Raw genomic sequence first — 17,386 nt, forward strand, 5'->3', positions numbered from 1 at the left:
GCAAGAACCCCCTTTTACACAGTAATTGTCAGCCTATACAGGTAGGACAACCATAATATATCTAGAAAAGGACTAATGTGTCAAACACTATAAGCAACAGAATATTATACCTGGGATATTTTGGAGTAGAAGACTGTTACAGCACATGCTCATTATTTAGGTACCAATTGAGAATTTTTAATACCTAACCAAGATACCACAGGCACCTGTAACACACCCGTTATGTTAAAACAACTGTTCCTTCCATACAACACCCACATATACCTGTGCCACATCTTTTAACCTATTATCCTGCACTTTGCAGAACATCACCCCAAAAATGACATGTAATTGTTAGCCATATTAAGCTAATTAAAAACTAACAATTGGCTAATTAATCAATATGGTTAGGAGGGTGTAAAACATACGTGTTTCTCCTCTATATATTCCCCATCTTACATCACATTGGGGCAGATGTCTTAAGCAGCTATACAAGAGAGAAATGCAAGTGTGATAAAGAGAGATAAACGTCCAGCCAATCACCTGCTAACTGCCATGTTACAGGCTGTGTTTGAAAAAAGTCAGTATGGAGCGCAATAATGAATAAGCAAAACAGTGACTTATAGTAAGGTGCCTATACACGGTACCAGGGCCGGCGGAACCCGCTCAGCAAGGGATGCAAAGCAGGTAGGCGCCGACCAGTAGAGGCGCTCTCCCTGCTCTGCACCCTGCTCCTGCAGCCTGTCACGCAACATGACAGACAGAGGCGCAACACCCGCGCCGCTGATGTCCTGTCTGCATGACGGTCGGCATGAGAGTTGTGATCTGCAGTGATCTTAACTGCAGTACTGCCAGGAGCCACTAGATGCCCCTATGTGATCCCACTGTAGCTCTGCCCTTATCAGTGGTGGTGAGAGATGAGCTGGGACCCTACAGAGGAGGAGCTGCTTGACTGAGTGAGTTTGTTTTTATGTGTGTCTCTCTGTCTATATCTATCAATCTCTCTCTCCCTCTCTCTTTCTCGCTGTCTTTATCTATCTCTGCCCGCCTGTCTCTCTCTCTTTAATCTATCTCTGGCTGCCTGTCTCTCTCTCTCTCTCTATAATCTATCTCTACCTGCCTGTCTCTCTCTATATATAATCTATCTTTGCCTGTTTCTCTCTAGATGTCTGTATAGGTTGCTGCTAAAATATGTGGTGCTGAGGAAGAAGGCATACAGCAACAGTGCTATTTAAACTCGCCTGTGCTAGTTATGGGCCATCATGGCACCAGTGCAGTCAGTAATTCTAAGGTACCATGTGCCTGGGGTTCTAAGCAGTCAGTGTAGTCATAGCACCATGTGCACTGGGGCTATTCACAGTCAGTGCTGGGGACATAAGGGTCTCTGGATTTAAAATGGTGGATTAGCGTAGCACTGTTAAGTATCGCTAGTGGGTGGCGGGGGTCAGCGGCAGCAGCAAAATTAGAAAAAAATAGTTTAAAACACTGAGTGGCCCTCTGAAGGCTGAGCTCTCTCAGTCAATTACGTAAAAGCAAATGAGGGTCCTGCTCATGAGCTTACATTAATCATCAATTTTTAATTAATTATTTTGCACACCTAAGATTTACAAGGCTGACATAATCAGTGGGGATTTTACAATTGACTATGCCAACCTTTCATAGGCTATTTAAAAAAAACGGGAAAGTTCTTCTGTGAAAATGAAATGCAGTACAGGAATCTATTGTTCTCCTGAAGTCGCTTATCTGCATATTTTCTCTATGGAGCATAGCTTTGAAATCGCCCTCTTTTCATTGTTTCAGCAAGATTGTCTTCACATGCTGACCAGAACAACCTATATTGTAATGAGCAGTCTAGATAAGATTGAAACAGCCTATCTGTAGGTGGATGGTCTGTGTCAGCACAAATTCGTGCCATGTTCTAAAAACCTAATGGGAAAGGCACTGACTCAACAGGCTGGCAAGTTAATGGCATTATGCAAAAGTCTATTTTCATTTTGGAGCAATATATTTCATACAGTCTCCTATTCATTGTTTCAGTGAGGCTGAATAAATAAAGACCCTGATTCTGGTTTGCAAATGTCCCGTGTGTTTACAAGGATTCAGTACTGAATCCCGGCGTTCAGAATCCCGACGCCGGAATCCCGACAGCCAAAATCCCGACAAGGGGGGGACGTGGATCGCCCCCCCTTGCGGGCTCGCTGCGCTCGCCACGCAGCGGGCCCGGTGCCTCGCTACACTCGGCACACTCATTTATTCTCCCTCCAGGGGTGTCGTGGACAACCACGGAGGGAGAATGTGTCGGGATTTCGGCGGTCGGGATTTCGGCGGTCGGGATTTCGGCCGTCGGGATTCCAGCGTCGGGATTCTGAATGCTGGGATCCCGACCGCCGGGATTTTAACTGCATCCCGTTTACAAGGGGAGTTCAATGTTGAAGCTTGCGCATGCACATATTAACTTATGCGCATGACTTCAATGCAGGCACCTTTGGAGACTTGCATAGTTTCTGAGGCGCTCACAAAGGGAGGGGGCGGGTTGGAGGTGTGCAGGGGACGTACCCACAAAAGGGTTCCCAGGAAAATGCTGGGCATCCCCATGTGAACGGGCGTGGGCACCTGCCTTCCGGGGTTGGGTGGCTGATATCACAGGACAGCTACCCACCCAGTTCTTGGAGCAGGAGGCCGCTAATCTAAGTCACTGTAGAAATCATTCAATGGTCGACGACCATTAAATGATTTTAGGACCGCATGCAAGCCTGCAAATGGATGTTTATGTAAAACATCCATTCGCAGTGCGCCGGGATTCTTTGATGGGTGACGGGGGGTGTTGGTGTCCGGGGGGGGGGGGCGGTCATTCACATGCTGGGCGAGGGGCGATACAAGGCTTGCAAAGCAGCAAAATACTGCTGCTTTACGAGGCAACCAGAATTACCTCCAAAGTTCTGAGGAAAATTTCAGTCATCATTTACAGTCCTAAATTATTTGCTTAAAAAAGGTCAATTTTGCTAACTGTACTCCTCAATTGATGGTAAAGGTCCACCACAATCTATTATTAAAAATGATCATGGAATTGTATGTTGGCAACTATGTGTATCAGTAAATTGAAAGCCACAGACCAAGTGCAGATATATATTTAAAATGAGAAAGAAAATGTAGAAACCAAGGAACATCCTTTCACCTATGCACAGGGTTGGACTGGCCCGCAAGGGAAACCCCTGGTGGGCCCCACTGCCCCCCCCCCCCACACACACACACACACACACACACACACACAACCCATAGAAGAGGTTCCAGATTGTGCACCTAAATTATAACACATTTATGTCAAATTATACTGCACAAGAATATGGTGTATTTTCTACAATGTACTGCTGTTATTAATCTGGCAGATTATCATGTACTGTATGCACTAGCAGTATTTAATATATATAGTTACAGCTCGTGTACTCTTTATTGGTTACGACACACTCTTAAACATGGGCCCTTACCCCTGCATCCCCTCGGTGGGTCCATCATGCCCCAGTCAGACACTGCATATGCAGTTATGACACCCGAGGTCCAGATTTATGGGAAGAGGCTCAGGTAAAGATATGTTTAGAATGAAGATCGCGCACATTGAAAAGTGTCATGTTAGCGGAACACCCAGAATGAAAAGGCAAATGCAGTGACATTACTATTTCACAAACATGAATGATTGAATCACTGCAAAACAAATACACTGATATACTGTATGTTACATGATATTCTACTTTACATGTTGTGAAATATTTTGTTTCATTAAAAATGAACACAAATGAAGATAAAACCTTCAATTATGTCACAAAGTACAGTATATCAGCATTAAGATAAATTCCTGTTGTGTATAATGTACTTCAAATTATCATTTTCAAATGGTATTTCTTTTTTAATGCTTTGTTACAAAGAGTTAAAACACTAAAAAACTAAAAGTACAATGCAGGAAAATACAATGCACTGTAAAAAAAAAAATATATAAAAGGGAATAAAACAGAAACCTGTATTTTACCAAGTGAAGGCTCTTGGCTAGATACCTCAGATGCTTTTAGAATGGATTCCCCAAGGGGACAGTGGGCAGAAAATATTAGATTCACACACATTCGAGTGTGTCCACAGACAAATCTAAAATGTGACCTTCTGTCATGACTTTTTTATACTCCATTTTCTTTTAATCATCAGAAAAGTTCCAGACCTCTGGCAGGTCTATTGTGATGTGTCATGATTGTGGATAGTCAATTTTCACTTTCCGTTAACTATTGAGTGGTTTTATAACCTGAAAGTTCACATAAACAGTAGAAATTATTTTCATGTTAAATGTAATCACAGGGTGTGCTGTGCAGTGTTTAGTAGTTCATTTCATTTGCAGATATATTATTAAAACATTATTATAGGTAGTCTAGCAAGGTTGGGGAAATAACGACACATGGCAGGCACGTTTCCGTTGTAACAGCATCTTTTACTGGAAGAAGTCACTGTCCTTCGGCAAATACATACAGTAGTCTGCTAAAACACGCCTAGCAACTCGATAAACAGGTATACTCAAATATCCCATCACCAAAGTCTGTAAAGGTCCATCTGCTACCTTGACATGTAGCCATTTCCTGCCCTGCTTCCCAGCACAGCTATACAGTTGGTCGCTGGCACTAAACACATTCTGGTCTACTTTTTGGTTGCTTGTTGGCATCAGTGCCCAGAACACCAGGCAGATGAGAGTGTGAAACTCTTCCTGTTCTCTGGTAATGATTCCCAGCTGACTCTGGTCAACCTGAGAAACCTGGAATTCCAAACAACCATTACTGATGCAGAGTGCACAGGTTTTGATTTCCCCTTCCTTGGTGAGGGTGCAATTCAGGTGGGAGATTACCCTCTTCACCACAGTAGGGAAAACCTAAACCAAAATAATGTACCATTCAATTATGTTTTTGGACACTTTTACTATGTCCAAGTACTTTGACACCATGCCACTCCAATATTTGGAGACACTCACACCTTATGCGGCCCATACTTCAGCACCACGATTCCAAGGTCCAGTATGTCAATCCAAAAATAACAATCAGCAGCCATTGATAATTGGCAATCTGTCGAGGAATAAGGTAAATTCTTCATGTTAAAAATCCCTGATTCAGCAATTTCGATAATTTTTTTGGTCAGATATCTAGCATGATGTACAGGCTCAGAAAAACACAACACATAGTATTTTACATTGTGTTCATGGGTAGTTTTGACCACACCCTGTCAGTACTTGTGAAAGTTTCGATGTCCCTGGCTGGTTGATTAGAGATGAGCATGAGAGAAAGTAATCAGGGTAGAGAAGACACATTGGTCAGAGGAAGAGTGAAGAGGGTAGAGTGCGGGGAGAGGTGAGCTTCTAGATGCAAAGAGGGAAATAGAGGTTTAAGTCTTTGTACATGAAGGTGAGTAGCAAGACTCGGGACAAAGATGAGAAATGTCATATGGCGGGAGAGAAAATCATATGTTAACAATGGATTTCAATGAGGATAGGTAAGCAGAGGAAAACCAGAAAGGTAGAGGTTGCAGATGTCTAAGTTGGAAATGATGAGAGATTGCATGACAGTTCAGGTGGCATTGGATAAATAGAGGGCCAGATTCTGGTAATTTCCAGATCTTGAAGTGGCAAATAAATGGGAGAGGCAATAATTTAGTTCTTAGAGTGCTAGGATTCGGAAAGTGCAGGGACATGCATTAGAAGATGGTAGAAAGGCAGTTGGAGAAGGGAGAGAGGTCAGTTGAGGAGAGGAAGACTTAAGAACACATACGGATGACTGACAGATGGGGTTCCGGCTGTTAGAATACCAATTGCCAGTATCTCAATGGAGGGAATTCTGACAGGAGTATGGTAAGTAGTTTTAATTTCTTTCTGCCCCCTAATACACCCTTCCTACAGCCTAGCGCTCCCCAATTATGCATAACCCTAGCCCCCCCCCACACACACACACACACCTGCAGCCTAACCCTGTGTCCCGCACTAGTGCCTAAATCAAGAACACACCCCTGGCCTAATGATAATCAGTCCTGCATACTTATGATCATATTGCCAGCAGCTGTTATACCAGCATTGGCATCTCCATGAATACAGGAATCGATGGAGACCGGTCGTCTGGCTGTGAGTCATATTCTAACTGCCAGGATCTTGACAGCCAAGATGTTAACCACATCCCTATATTTGGATGTCATCGGTATACACATGATATTGAATTCCAAAGTTCCCTTTCATGGTGAATAAACTTTACCATTCCTAATCATAGTCCATAGTCCATGGAAGTATGAAAAAGTTAAATAATAATCAATAAAACCCATGTTGACCTTTTCATGTGCGGAACAATACCATTTCAACCATTTTACCATGTAGACCATTTTACCATGTCGATCATATGTATGCCAACCATATGATGTTGACCTATTGACTGTCAACCTATCATCCAGATCCCCTATACTTGGGTTGCTGTATTAAGCTATCAGGTTTCTCAGCATACATTTTTATTACATCTTTGTCAGGTGTTTAGTTATCTTCATGATGAATGAAAAAGGTCAATACTGTTTGAAGGTCCCCATTCTACTGATGTTTAAAATGTCATTTTAAAGGGTCCATTAAATACTGTAAAATCTAAACCACAAGTTCAAAGAATACAGTTTCTATACTTTTACAGAACGTAAAGAATTTTCCACCCAAAATCTAAAATTCTGTGTTAGATGAAGAACCTGGTTGCAATCGAGTGACAAAGAATGTAAGTTCTTGTGACTTTGTAGAGCTTTTGCTTTTTTGAGCTATGATGTACAATGTATTTCGTTGAAAGAAAGTTAGCATTTTAAGTGAAATCATGTTAATCCCTCCCCATAAATACACCTGTCTTTAATGTACCAGAATAATCTTCTATTCATTATTATTAGTAAGGCTTCTATTGCAGATTGCTAAAATCGGAACTGGAATATTATCTGGTCTATGAATAGCACGCCTTGATTTATTTTTGATAATAGCTTCATTAAAATGATTATGTTTATTTCACCTTACACCGTTATTCCTAAATTATTAGAGCATTGAATTTTAAAAAATCAGAGTCAAAACTAAACATGTTTAATTGTAAGAAATGTATATTGTATTGTTGTCCTCATTTAAATAAGTAAACCATTTGCACCACTGTCAGAAATATTGTATTGGCTTCAACACTGGCACTTTTCTAAGCAGGAATTAAAGAGAAAAAGTTCCTTTCCCTTACTGAGTAGTGCCAAACAGATCAAATGGTTTGAAGGCACTATGTTTTTATATAACAAGGACCCTGGAGGAAGCTAGACATAGAGAGGGGCCAAATGGAGAAATGGAAATCTGACATAAGAGGGAACAGCGAAAGATGAAGGAGAGCTAAGAAAATTCCCAGGAACATATAAAGGTAGAAACTGATGAATAACAGCAGGAGACAGAACTTTAGTGATTGTTATGACAGAGCTAAGAGATAAAAAAGTAATCAAAGTTACAACGATTGACAAGAAAAGGAAAACGGCTGTAAGAAAAGAATGGTTCCAGAGATGATGGCACCTTTTTTTAAACTTCTGTTTTACATGAACAATCATACTTTAATATTTTATAAAATATTTGCTTAAGCGGTAATAGTTATACCTAGTCCGAATGTGCTCAGGTATTGATGTATCATTTTTGTGACCTAGGTGGCTTTCATTTTTTTCATGATTCCTCCATTTCACCCTCTTTTTCCTGTATTAGCTCTCATGGTAGAGAAAAATTCTTACCTCTTAAGTGTTTGTCTCTGTGCTCCAAGGCCGTCCGCTGTCGGCATCTTGTGCGCAGTGCAGTGATCCCGAGGTCTCCCCGGTGCTCACCCAGTACCACTATGCTTGGTGTACAGCTTGCTCCACCTGTTACTCCGAACAGCAGTTCTCAGCTGCCTGCAGTTGCCCATACCACCGCCATTGCTCCCCGGCCACAAGCATGTCTCTCCAAACAGTCTTTCCCACTAGAACCAAACATGGGACTGGACATATCTTCTTGAAGGGGCTCCTCATTAAATCACCATCATTACTGACCACAAGAATCTTCTGTATTTGAAATCTCGCCAATGTTTAAATCCTCGTCAATCCAGAGGGCCACTTTTCTTTTCTAGGTTCCGTTTGAAGTTGTCATTCTGTCCTGGGTCACAAAACTTGAAGGTTGATGCCCTTTACCGCTCATGGGAGCAAGAAAATGAGTCTAATTGCACTACTCAACATAAAATTATTGACCCAGTGGCATTCTTAGAAGTAGGAGTAAACTCAACACCCCCACTACGGAAATGCTATGTCAAGCCGGCTTTAAGGTAGAAGCTTCTACATTGGGCACATTCTTCTCGATACGCTGGTCATGCAGACATCCAGAAAACTTACAAATTCAACACCAGATCATATTGCTGGCCAACCCTCAGACAGGATGTACAAGACTTTATCTCTCTTCAAGATTAATCGTCAGTCTCCTGCCGGGCAGTTAATGCTTTTATTTGTGCCACCTCATCCTTGGACTCATGTCTTGATGGACTTTGTGGCATATTCCTGAGTTCAAAAAGTTTAACACCATCTGGATGGTAGTTGGCTGGTTCACCAAGATGGCTTACTTTATTCCTCTCACCGGTCTTCCATCAGTTTCCAACATGTCTGAGGTATTTGTAAGTGAAATATTCCAGCTCCATGGACTGCCCCTTGAAATTGTTTCCAATAGAGGAGTCCAATTCATAGCTAAATTCTGGTGAAGCTTGTGTACACTGCTTCAAGTAAATCTAAAATTCTCAAAAGAATTTCACCTCAAATGTCCAATTGGGTAGACAGAGAGGGTGAATCTGGAGTCCTTCCTCAACTCCTTCCTTTGGCAGAATTCTGCCATAATAACCAATATCACTCTTCTTCCACAGCCACAAAATTCTTTGCCAACTATGGGTTCCATCCCAGAGTTCTAGAATTCCATCTGCTACTAGCATCCTCTGTACCAGTCAATGATATGACCCGCCAGAAATTCATCAAAAATTGGAAACTTATCCAGTCATCACTCCTGAAGGCATCTACCAGATACAAAGAAATTGCTGATAAGAAGTGCAAGGCAGTCCCTGCTCTCTAACATGGAGATTGAGTGTGGCTGTCCACAAGAAATCTGAGATTATGGAGGTTATTCTGATCGGAGCGGCCAAACGTGCGTACGTTCACTATTAACGTACGCTAGCCGTACGCGGCCGTTGGGGGTAAGTCCACCCACAAATCAGCCGCTTACGTACGGGCAGAAACAACGTAGAAGGGGAGTGGCGTACAAATGAGCGTACGGCAACGTACGCGGACGGGCCAGCCCTTACACTCCGACAACTGGCGTACAACTGAGCGTACGGCAACGTACGCGGACGTCTTTCGTCCGTCTTGCCACCGACTTCTTGCGGAGATCTGAGCGTACGCCAGCTTGCACGGACGGGTCCCTATTGTTTTCAATGGAAAACTCAGCTTATGTCACCGCTTGTGAGAGTGAGCGTACGTCCGTGTACGCTGGCATACCCTTCACATATATGGACCTGCAAATCTTGCCTTTCAACTAGAATTCTGACAATTGATTAATTAATCTATTTGTTATTCAATTATTGTTTTCTATTAACTCAATTGTCTACCTTAATAAAGACCTAATAAAACAACATTTGAACCCTCATTACATGTATATTTGTTATGTTGTAATGTTGCATTTTAATCACTATCTATGTGTCCCCATATTGCTGTTACTTTTAAATCAAGTTATGTTGGTGTTTCTGTATATGTACTAAATTATGTCCATAATTACTTTGTCCAAAATGTGTAACATGTATACCTACCCTGATGTTATGTGTGATGTTTTAATCGAACAACATTAAACATTCATGCATTTTCACTATGTGTTATTTTACTCAAAAACACACACATTCACACATCAATCATTACCCCTCACCTCAAATTACAAATATAACTTACATTACACATCTGTATGTACCTACCCTTACAAGCCCTCTAACATATTTATTATTAAAAACACAGGCAATTAATAAGACAATATAAACGTTTATTTTGAACAAAAATAATAAGGGGGGGGGATAAAAATAAATTAAATGCGGGCCTCCATAAGGCCAAAAAGAATTTGTAAATACAGGAGGGTCAGGACGATCTCCCGCATCAGGGCTGCCACCTCCTCCTGCTGCTGTTCAGTGTCTGTAGTGAAGGGATAAAAAAAAAAATTAATATATAACATACACAAATGTTTGTTGTATTTGTACATAATAAAAAGTTCAGAGTTATGTGTGAAGGCCACATACATTTTTAAACTACATTGAAGATGGGTCTGCTGTAAACACAGTACTAAAAAATAATATGTTAACACACACATACTGTACATAGTAAATCACATTAATTAAATTACTCCTTCTTGGATGAATGTATGCTGTATCCCAATTGCTAGTTTGGTTTTGGGGGACTGTCCTCTAACCTCACAATTAGGCTGTGCTATTTAAGGGTTATGACATTGTTGTGGCTTAAGCACTCCTTACTATTTTAAATTTAGGACATTGCTGTACAAATTATAGGCCTACAGCTATGTTTGTAAAGCATGCATCCGCATGGCCTCACACACTATTAACAAAACAATCTCTACATTTATGTTGCACATCATGCTGGGAACTGGAGTTACCCAACACCTGGAGCCACATAACTACAACACCACTAATGTCGGATATCTCATTGGATGTACTGTTATGTCAATTATTCAAGGGGTGAGGCATGGCCACACTCAAAAAAACCACCAAGGGGACCCTTGTTCCTGGAGAAGGACAGGACACACCTCATGGTCGCCCTGCAGTGATATGTTGCAACTAATGTTGATGTTGGATACACATATGTGGTTGTTGTGATTGTGTATGTGTAGAAATGTGTAGGTAAACATTCGACACATTATTTACTTACGGCTACTTGAGCCATCCTGGTCGCCGCTGGTTGGCTGTGCGGTGGTTGGGGGGGTCAGGAGCAAGGGGGATGGGATGGGAATTTGGATAGAGGTAGTGGGTGTGAGTGGGGATTGGAGAGGTTTGGGGGTGGGTGGTGGAGAGGTGTAGGGGGGTTGGAAATGGGGTGGGGAGGGGGTGGGGGTAGGGGTGTGGGTGGGGGTGGGGGTAGGGGTGTGGGTGGGGGTAGGGGAGGGGGTTGGGGAGGGGGTGGGGGTGGGGGTTGGGGAGGGGGTGGGGGTTGGGGTGGGGGTTGGGGAGGGGGTGGGGGAAGGGGATGGCGAAATTGGGTGGGCCCCAGCTTGACCCATTGTCTCCTCCTCTTCCTCCTCCTCTTCTTCCTCCTCCTCTTCTTCCTCCCCCTCTTCCTCCTTCTCCTCTTCCTCCTCCTCTTCTTCCTCCTCCTCTTCTTCCTCCTCCTCCTCTTCCTCCTCCTCTTCGTCTGGCTGCTCCAGGGCTGCCTGCTCCTGGGCTGCCTGGTCCCGGGCTGCCTGCTCCCGGGCTTCCATGCGTGCCCTTGCCCGTGCTGAAATGTTCATGTTGATGGCATAGAAATCGAAGATTGGGTTTCATAAAAAAGGGGAAAGAAAAATTCACATTAGTCATGCTCATAACCTTCCAAATTATCATTGCTGTTATATTTCAGACATTTATCATGCAAACTAATTGATATGCTACACCCAAAAACTGAGCAACTACTTAAACCCCCCCCCTATACACCCCCTATACACCCCCTATACACCCATATACACCCCCTATACACCCCCTATACACCCCCTATACACCCCCTATACACCCCCTATACACCCCGCCGGTCGTGGAGTATATTAGGCGGCGGGCAGCAGTATACGCCCGCCGCTTGTCCATATTGCTGACATATGGGCCCCTGGGCCCCAGGTGACGGTCCATGACCTCAACCAAGGCCAACAGCTCCTGGGTCGAAAACGGCCTAGCCCTGGTTGAAGTCATAGTGCCAATGGCGCAGTTAATAATTGCAGGTACATATATCACTTTTGGTGCTTGCTGATTGGTCTAAAAAATTGTTTGTTTGGTATTAACTTTATTAATCCTTCTTACATTAACAAACTGGATGCGAATAGAAACTTACGCGGACCGTTCCGATATACACAGACCAAAACCAACAGCATGCATTCAATGTATAGAGAGGAACTGTATATACAGTGTGCGAAAAATAATACACGCAACCGTCTACTTATAAATACGCTGCTTAAAGGGGCACAATGCAACATGTTGGTGTATGACAATTTCATACTCATTACATATGTAAGGAAAGCATTATAACGTGATGTTTTGCAATGTGACTCACAAAGCATACACGAACTCCAACAGATATCAGCTGACAACACTCATCATTGGAATGACAGGTGCACACATTTCACGATGTAGCACACAATGCTCCACAACCTGTGTATGTTCATATACAGGTGATTGATCAGGTGCGTTGAGACCTGCGTAATTTAAGCGGCAATTATCGGCGGGAAATATCGGCGTAAATTAGCAAGTACATTGCGGGGAAAAATATACGCCCCCTTGTTCATGGCGGGAGATTAACATATAAATATTCAGTCAGATGCAGGCCAGAATTGCTGCAAACATGTCTAACTCAGACGATTCCGCAGCTGAGGACGCTCTGCAGAGAGCACAAGCAGAATCCCTGCTTGAAGCATTACAGAAGAGGGAACAGGAGCGGAGAAGGAGGGCTCAAGAGAGAGGTAGCCTGCAAGACCAAGCGGGCCCCTCACTAACAGGCCCTGTTCAACCTCCACCAGCTCCACAAGGGCCAAGCAACCAGCCAGAACAAGAGGTTGCATCTCTCCAAACAGGTGTGACCCAGCAGGTGCATGGTGAGAGAACTGGGGCCACCAGAAAACAGGCTGCAACATCGAGGGTGAGGACTGAGCAGGATGCCACCACCAGAAAGAGAAACCCTGCATTTGTAGAGGCAGAATTAAGAATCTTAGTGCCCAGGGCACGCGAATGGATAGAATTGCCAACCAGGAAGCCGGGTGCCAGTGCAAGGAGAAAGCTTTGGGACAAGATCACAGAGGAAGTGAACCAGGTGTCACCAGTGGTCAGAGATTGGCTAGCGGTGAAGAAAAGGTTAGTGTGTTTGTCAGGGCTATTTTTCAGCAGGCTCCAGCAGGAACTGAGGCCCTTATTCTAGTTCACTCAGACAAAATATTTCTTAGATGGACAAAACCATGTGCACTGCAGGTGAGGCAGGTGTTACTTGTGCAGAGATAATCAGATTTGGGTGGGGTTTTACACCTGCCTCACCTGCAGTGCACATGGTTTTGACCATCTAAGAAATATGTGGTCAGAAAGAGTGACCTAGAATAAGGGCCTCAGTTGCTGCTGGAGCCTGCTGAAAAATAGCCCTGGTGTTTGTCCCCCTGATAATGTCATATGTGTGTACATATGTTACATGTATGTTTTGAGAATAATAGAAAGGTGTGTTTGTAGATAGTGCTACACTTCAATGTCACATGTGAACACAACCATGTCTAATAACCCACATTGATATATGAAACATGCACCATTGGTGTGATGTGAGGTTATGGGCACAGTTCTGCTCATGTGAAGTATGTGATGGGACAAGAGAAAGTGTGTTTTTGAAAGAGTTGTTGTAACATGTTCCATATGATGCTACTGAAACAAGAATGAGCAAACTGTGCACATGTAGCTGGTGAGAAACTACACATCCCAGTATGCCATCCCATAGTTAAATTACTCCATAATAACCACATTGTCAAGCTATGGTGGAATGTGTAGTTTCACAACAGGTGGAGGTGCATAATTTGGCCATGGATGATGTCATTTCTGCATAGTGATGTATGTATGTGCATTTAGTGGCCTAATGAATGTGATGAGACACTGAAATGCCTCCTAATGGAGACATGAATGTGTGTGTGGGACACATATGGCTAAAAAACATAAGATCACCCACACTAGGAAATGTCACGTAGCTAGGGGTACCACCTAGTCCCTTTAATTCCGGACACATATTAATTACACAGGTTCTGTGGCTGGCTGACTTCAAGGGCGAAATGTAATAGGGTGTGATTTTTTAGACATGTGCGATTTTTGGTCAAAAACGGCCGAAATCGCACATTTTCCGAAAATCGCACATTTAATAGGTTGAAAATCGCGGTAAAAAATCGCACTTTTTACCGCGAAATCGCACTTTTAGAAGTGCGATTTTTAGTCACATTTCAATTCGCATCCAGATGTTTTCCCATTATAAAGTATACAACTCGCAAATGTAATAGGGTGCGATTTTTGGTCAATGTTACCAAAAATCGCAAAAAAAATAGACCAGGTTCTGACAGGCGAATTTGACAGAACCATGCACAGATCATTGAGATCTGTGCATGGTTCTGTTAATAAAAATGTGTAAAAGTGTTTTTATAAAAAAAAAAACGGCGTGGGGTCCCCCCTCCTAAGCATAACCAGCCCCGGGCTCATTGAGCCGGACCTGGTTCCAAAAATACGGGGGAACAAAAAGCATAGGGGTCCCCCGTATTTCTGAAACCAGCCCCGGACTCTTGGACCGGTCCTGGTTCCAAAAATACGGGGGACAAAAAATCTGGGGGTCCCCCGTATTTTGAAACCAGCACCGGGCTCCAACAGCCCGCGGTGTCATGCCACAGCCGGGGGACACTTTTTATACAAGGTCCCCCGGCCAAAACATGAGCACCGTGGCTGGTCAGCCTTGGACGGGGTACCTGGAGGAGTGGGGACCCCCCCCAATAAAGGGGTCTACCCCCCCAGGCTTCACCCGTCCAGGGCTGAAGCCCGGGGCTGTCACCGGCGTCCGTGGCCAGTGGACGCCGGCCTGATAGGGTTAAATCCATCATACATATCATTACATTGCTTTTTACCGGCGAACTACAAGTGCCAGCAGACCTCCCCCGCATGCTGGGACTTGGAGAACCACAAGTCCCAGCATGCAGGGCATTAATGGGCCCGCTGGGACTTGTAGTCCACCTGTAAAAAGAATGTTTATAAAAAACACACACACAGAGAAGTACAAGTTTATTACACACACACACCTCAATTTTACACCAGCATACTTACCATTCCTGGATCCAGCGCTGGTCTGGCTGCTTTACAGCCGGCTCCCCCCGCACTGACAGGCAGTCCAATCAGGACTGAGCTATGCGTCTCCATGGAGACGCATACTGTAGCTCAGCCAATCACGCTCTCAGCCTCTGTAGCACTGGGACAGCGCTACAGAAGCTACGGAGAAAGCCGGTGACAGGCAACGGAGAAAGCCGGTTCTCCCCGCTGCCTGTCAGTGCGGGGGGAGCCGGCTGTAAAGCAGCCAGACCAGCGCTGGATCCAGGAATGGTAAGTATGCTGGTGTAAAATTGAGGTGTGTGTGTGTAATAAACTTGTACTTCTCTGTGTGTGTGTTTTTTATAAACATTCTTTTTACAGGTGGACTACAAGTCCCAGCGGGCCCATTAATGCCCTGCATGCTGGGACTTGTGGTTCTCCAAGTCCCAGCATGCGGGGGAGGTCTGCTGGCACTTGTAGTTCGCCGGTAAAAAGCAATGTAATGATATGTATGATGGATTTAACCCTATCAGGCCGGCGTCCACTGGCCACGGACGCCGGTGACAGCCCCGGGCTTCAGCCCTGGACGGGTGAAGCCTGGGGGGGGGGACCCCTTTATTGGGGGGGTCCCCACTCCTCCAGGTACCCCGTCCAAGGCTGACCAGCCACGGTGCTCATGTTTTGGCCGGGGGACCTTGTATAAAAAGTGTCCCCCGGCTGTGGCATGACACCGCGGGCTGTTGGAGCCCGGTGCTGGTTTCAAAATACGGGGGACCCCCAGATTTTTTGTCCCCCGTATTTTTGGAACCAGGTCCGGCTCAATGAGCCCGGGGCTGGTTATGCTTAGGAGGGGGGACCCCACGCCGTTTTTTTTTTAACTTTTTTTTTTTTGCACAAAAGCGCATTTATAAAAATGCGCACATTTTCATGACTGAAAATGCGCACATTTTCATGACTAAAAATCGCGGCAAATCGCGGCAAATCGCATTTTTTTGCCGCTAATTCGCATCTCATTACATATGCGAATTCGCGGCAAAAAATGCGATTTTTAAAGGTGCGATTTGGTGCGATTTTTTTTTAGTCTAAAAATCGCACCCTATTACATTTCGCCCCAAGACTCCACTTCACCTAATTTTAAACTGCCACAGAACCTGTGTAAGTAACATGTGTCCGGAATTAAAGGGACTAGGTGGTAACCCTACACGTAGCACAGTGGTGCACATATCTCATGGTGATATTTGTATTTTTAAACTTGTAGGTGGACTGACTTCAAAACGGCAATGAAGAGGAAGATGACTGACCGGTACAACCACAGCATGTCCACCGGGAGAGGTCCTATGCCCGATACTTTGGAGTATACCCCCCTGGAGCAGGACGCCTTGGACGTCATTGATGTGGGCGAGGTCAGGGGGATCTCCAATATGGACAGTGAGCTCCCGGCGGAGGTCTTTGATGCTGCTTTTGATGGTAAGTCACAGTAATGCATTGTATTTTGAAAGAGATTTTTTAGTGCGTATGTGATGGTGACATTTTTTTCAATTATTATCCTAGCAGAAGCAGAAACCCAGGATGTACCGGCAGCATCTTCCTCTGCAGAGCCACAGGTGGAGCGAGTGGTCCAGCCTCCACCAAGAAGACACCCCCAGCCCCAGCCACAGGAGACATGGGATGAGAGCATGATGGTGACGCTGGAGAGGATCGAGCAGCAAGGGGTGGATGCTGCGCTCCGTCAGCAGCAGATTGGGGAATTTTTGGAGGATTGGAAGGCCACAAACAGGCAGCAGTGTGAGGCCTTCAACCGCATTAATAACACTCTGGCGGCTGGCATGCAAAACATTGGCCAACACCTCAGCCGCCTGAATGACATTCTTGCGGAGCTGCTGCCCACCGCCAGGTCCCTAAGGGACAATCCCCCATCTGCTGCCCCACCCCAAGCTGCTCCCCAACCTTCCACCTCTGCTGACCCTCCTGTGTCCACTAGGGGAAGACGCCGCAAGCCATCTGACCCAAAGGCCACTGTCCCCAAGGCCCCATCTAAAAGGGGGAGAAAAGGGCCCAAATAATGAGACCTGGTTCACTTCCTCTGTGGTTGGACCCCAAATGTTTAAATTGCACTGGACATCCACTTCCTGAGTTGGCCATCTATCCATTTGCGTGCCATGGGCATTAAAGTTCTTATTTTGACCTCTACAAATGCAGGATAAATTTTTGGTGGTGTGTATCTTGCTTAGTATTCACCCTGGTTGTTGCAGTATGTATTCTGGTGTCCCCATTTCTTTCACCATTGCATTTGCAGGGTAACACATGTTTGGAGATAT

This window comes from Crinia signifera, chromosome 1 (genome assembly GCF_055691185.1).
Source record: "Crinia signifera chromosome 1, ASM5569118v1, whole genome shotgun sequence".
Taxonomy (NCBI): domain Eukaryota; kingdom Metazoa; phylum Chordata; class Amphibia; order Anura; family Myobatrachidae; genus Crinia; species Crinia signifera.